This window comes from Etheostoma spectabile, unplaced genomic scaffold (assembly GCF_008692095.1).
Source record: "Etheostoma spectabile isolate EspeVRDwgs_2016 unplaced genomic scaffold, UIUC_Espe_1.0 scaffold352, whole genome shotgun sequence".
NCBI lineage: Eukaryota > Metazoa > Chordata > Actinopteri > Perciformes > Percidae > Etheostoma > Etheostoma spectabile.
Window position 1 is genome coordinate 1,224,786 of NW_022605591.1, and position 5,325 is coordinate 1,230,110.

The following is a 5,325-nucleotide window of genomic DNA, read 5'->3' on the forward strand; positions in this document are numbered from 1 at the left end:
GAGGTGTAGTGGAGTGGAGTAGGAAGTAGCAGCAGGGGTGGGTCTAAGATCATACCTTGGGGAGGGGGGGGTCAGCCCCTAATAAGAACAGCTCTAGGTCTAGTGTCCCCGTTTTAAGTTTTACAAAAATAAAACATTACTTGTTTTGGAGGTAAATATGCTTCTGAGCTGAAAATGTCCCCGGATTTTGTCTGAGAAATCTGGTCACCTTAGGTAATGACTATTCTAGCTGCAAATGTCTGGTTTTTGGTGCAATATCTACATAGGTATAGAGGCCCATTTCCAGCAACTATCATCCAGTGTTCTAATGGTACAATGTTTTGCTCATTGGCTCAGAAGGCTAATGATGATTAGAAAACCCTTGCAATCATGTTCACACATCTGAAACAGTTTAGGTTGTTTACAGAAGCTACAAAACTGACCTTCCTTTGAGCAGATTGGTTTCTGGAGCATCACATTTGTGGGTCAATTAACGCTCAAAATGGCCAGAAAAAGAGAACTTCATCTGAAACTCGACAGTCTATTCTTGTCCTTAGAAATGAAGGCTACCATGCGGACATTGCTAAGAAATTGAAGATTTCCTACAACTGTGTGTACTACTCCTTCAGAGGACAGCACAAACAGGCTTAACCAGAGTAGAAAAAGAATGGGAGGCCGCGTTGCACAACTGAGCAAGAGATAAGTACATTAGAGTCTCTAGTTTGAGAAACAGACGTCCCCAACTGCATCTTCATTAAATATACCCGCAAAACACCAGTGTCACATCTAGTGAAGAGGCGGCTGCGGGATTCTGGGCTTCAGGGCAGAGTGGCAAAGAAAACCATATCTGAGACTGGCCAATAAAGAAAAAGTTAAGATGGGCAAAAGAACACAGACATTGGACAGAGGAAGACTGGAAAAAAGTGTTTGTACGGATGAATCCAGTTTGAGGTGTTTGGATCACAAAGAAGAACGTTTGTGAGACGCAGAACAAATGAAAAGATGCTGGAAGAATGCCTGACGCCCATCTGTTAGCATGGTGGGGTAATATGATGGTCTGGGTTGCTTTGGTGCTGGTAAGGTGGGAGATTTGTACAGGGAAAAGGGATTCTGAATAAGGAGGCTATCACTCCATTTTGCAACGCCATGCCATACCCATGGACAGCGCTTGATTGGAGCCAATTTCATCCTACAACAGGACATGACCCTAAACACACCCTCCAAATTGTGCAAGAACTATTTAGAGCAGAACAGGCAGCTGGTATTCTATTGGTAATGGGTGGCCAGCGCAGTCACCGATCTGAACCCCATTGAGCTGTTGTGGGAGCAGCTTGACCGTATGGTACGCAAGAAGTACCCATCCAACCAATCCAACTGTGGGAGCTGTCTGGGCGTGGGGTGCAATTTCTCCAGATTACCTCAACAATTAACAGCTAGAATGCCAAAGGTCTGCAATGCTGTCATTGCTGAAAATGGAGGTTCTTGACGAAAGCAAAGTTTGATGTAAAAAAAAATCTTATTTCAAATACAAATCATTATTTCTAACCTTGTCAATGTCTTGACTCTATTTTCTATTCATTTCACAACGTATGGTGGTGAATGAGTGTGACGTTTCAGGAAAACACAAAATTGTTTGGGTGACCCCAAACTTTTGAACGGTAGTGTAAGTTTGGTTAAAAACAACAAAAAAATAGAATATCCGTGGCCTTGTCATTTAAAATGATGATTCAAATTGAAGAAACATGACTGTGTTCTTCACGCTGGAATCATTTGCACATGTTCCCACTTTTTGTACTCTCTGTACAATGCCAGCACTTTGTGATGAACACAATAAATTAAGTGCATGACATAAATGCAGAAAACATACAGAAAACCAGGGATTTGACTCAAGCTCGTGTTTGAAATGTAATGCAAAAGTAAAGTTGAAAAAATGATCTGAGGCAGGTGTTGTGTTTTTTAGTTGAGTCAATCACACATTCTCGTATTCGTGCTGTCTGGCAGGACAGCCAGTATGCTCAGCTGTGAGAGAGTTAGTGACCAGCGACTGAGGTGCTCTCCATCATTATGTGTCACAGCTCCACTGTGATGTATGATTGTCTGAAGTCAACAGATGGCATAATTCATAACACAACAATTTAGCTAGGCGTCCTAATGCTGGTTCAGCAACCTTAAGTGCATTACATCAAATACTAAGCAAATGTTAAATAACAATAAGCATCATAAAAGACTGCATTATTAACACTTTCAAAATGTAGGACTATTTATTTATTTATTATAGTCTAAAATGCTGTTCATCAGTTTATGAGTAACTACCTACAAACCCTTCTTCACACAGAAGATGCTTTGTAGATTATTTATTTTACAGTAATATTGTTTATTATTATATAATACACACACACATACATATGAAAACGTCTCCTGATTAAGTTTGTCCTCAACTTTTATTGCTGCATAGATTCTTAACGCCCTGACACGCCATCCCATGTTAATTAACTAATAACCTAGATTGTGATATTTAATATAAAGACCAAATAGACCTCTCTCCCTCTCTGCACCCTGAACGCTAAACAATTAGCCCCCTAGCAAGCCAGCAGGCTATCTTATTAGCCGTCTGGCCAGCCTCTACATTAGTAAAATGTATGAACTTAATGTTTAATTCACATGTTGTTATCACATTGTAGGAAAGTACATTGCCATCACCAGATGAGTGACAATTTAGTTTGGCAAATTTTCTGTAACCAGTGTATGATGAAGGCATGTCAGGTGGGTGAAAGTAGCAAGCTAACATTAGCTAACGAGCCAGCAGTCGGCCGTAGGTAAAACAACCGGGGAGGGGGACAGTTTGGTTAGCCATCTCCCATTGTCCGCTGTCTAAATGCTTTGTTCGGTTATGGCTAGGTATCATATCAATGTTATCCGGTTTCCCTTGTTGAATGACAAATAGATGACCGCCGCCTGCTGGTATGGAGAGTTTTTGCCTCTCACGCAGGTGCAGAACGTACGTAGTACTTGGCGGTCGGCTGTAGTCTCTGCGGTGTGTTCCAGTGCTATTTTTTTGGCCACTACTACCACCGACGAGGGCCGACAAGAGGCACCGCCACAGTCAGCTGTCGTTGCCGGCCGTCAGCTTGGTGTGTCAGGGGGGCCTTTTAACCAAGTGTGCATTTGTGCTTTGACTGTCCTCCCCTGAAAATGCCACCTTAAATCATTTGTTCATAGAGCAATTACAGCGCATATATTTAATACTGGCGCCACACACTAGTGTAGGGGGCAAAGCAGGAAGTAGCTAATGTGATGAATTAAAAGCCATAAGAGAGCCCAGTTCTGCGTAAGGATGCAGGTTGGTGTGGTGAATGGCTTCAAACAAAAACAAGGCTTTCACCCAAGGGACCTGGGTTCATGTCCTGTTTGAAAATAAAATGAAACGAACAAACAGAACTGAGTCATGTTCTGCGTCATGTGCGTTACTGGAAGTAAAGTAATGTAAGAATCAACTGATTTTAACCCTAACCACGACCTTTTACTATTTTTGTGCCTAAACATAACCAAATTGCGACTGTTTCACAACATTTAAAACCAAAAGCGTTACGTTCTCTGGTTCAGATATGAGGACAGAAAACCCTCCTGTGGGTTGTATTTCCTGCAGGTGCTAATTTATAAAACCTCCTATGGGTCATATTAAAGGGGAGGAACAAACAGCCTTTATCATCTTATAGCTTGGAGGACTTGTTGGCTTTTATGTATCCATGATTGAATAAGTGTGAAATCCAAGCTGAACTTTGAAATGTGATGGATTCAACTTTTTATATTTTTTTAAGCTCTCAGCCACCAAATAGCTCTTTCGGGATGGGATTTCTGTTGCAATCTCATGATAGCCGGCCCGTATTTTCCTACTGCCAGGGTCTGAGGTCTGGCAGAAAATTGGAGGCAGTCAGGTGTGACACCGTCATTGCCACAAAGGCTCTGACATCTTTCATATTTCGCACAATTTGCCAGGTTTAATGATGATGTGAGAAATCTCTTCTGCTTTTGATTGAAGTACATTGAGGAGAGGAGAGAATCCCTGCAGTTTACTCTCAAATAAGGATGCAAGTGTATCTAAAAAGCAACTGAAAAACACTTACTATGCTAATTTATCAGAGTAGACCTCTTGACTTGTCTTAACATGTGTGTTTAAAAGTGTATTCCTAATTAAAAGTTTAACATGTATTAATGCATCCAATAAAATAAAGCATTACCTAATGCATGCATGCACATTCTGTGGTAAACCTTGAAAACACTGTGCCTTTGTTTTTGTGTACTTTCCAGACAAAAGGGGATGGTGACATCTGCCTGAGAAAAGCTGTTGTAACACTCAAAGCTTTCACCAGAGGATATTCCTACAGCCCTAGTTGCTATTCATAGTAGTTATCAAAGAGACAGTCTTTAGTTCAAAGTTCATGGCTGTTTAATTAAAAAAAAAACATTTTCTCGAAACAAATGCAAGCCAGAGCAACAGATGAATTGACAAAAATAATTCCATTTTTATTTAAACACATTTATCATATGATTATCTTAAAGTAGCTGTGAGGCCGATTTTGTGGAAGCAATAACATACCACCATGGATATGGTCTGATTCACCTCCTGGGCACTACCAAGGTGCTCTTGAGCAAGGCACCAAACCCCCCTCAGCTGCTCAGGGCACAATCAGCTCACTCACTCTGACATCTCTCCATTAGTGCATGTATAGGACCTGAGCATGTGTGTGTGTGTGTGTGTGTGTGTAATAACAACAGAGTGTAAATTGTAATTTCCCCATAGGGGATCAATAAAGAGTATGAATTATTATTAATTATTAATTATTTTTCAGTAATAATGGGTCAAATGACCGCAATGGGATGAGTGCTGCTCATGGTGACAAACACAAAGTAAATGATCACCAAAATTGTCAGTTCCCATTAACTTTTTGGAGCTTTTTAGTGTCTTTCAGCTCATTGTTTTGGTTTCACAGCCTGCAACTATTTGGTTTGCTTCCCCTGCTTTCATCAACCTCATTTACAGAAGCAGTAGGCTGCTCTTTTTAGTGAAAAAACTCTGATAGGCTCCACCAGAGGCCCCACGATACTTACTGCATGTCACAATATATTATAGCAATTTTAAACATATTGCTATGATGCAATATATTGCAATTTATTACCTTTTTTCCAACTTCAAATTATGTCCTGTCATCTGTTTTTATCTAAACAGATGCACTTCTGTTTTTTCATCTCACTTGCCGTTTTGACTGAAAAGCAATTGATTTTATTATTCTAGTACAAAAAAGATAAATTATGATGTGAAATTGTTTATATATATATATATATATA

The 5,325-nt window shown here is 40.2% G+C and overlaps 1 protein-coding gene across 1 annotated transcript in view; it reads right to left on the reverse strand.

Moving 5' to 3' along the window:
- LOC116686383 (alpha-2 adrenergic receptor) overlaps nucleotides 1–5,325 on the reverse strand; it is a 15,855-nt gene that overhangs the window by 4,378 nt on the left and 6,152 nt on the right. The window lies entirely within an intron of this gene.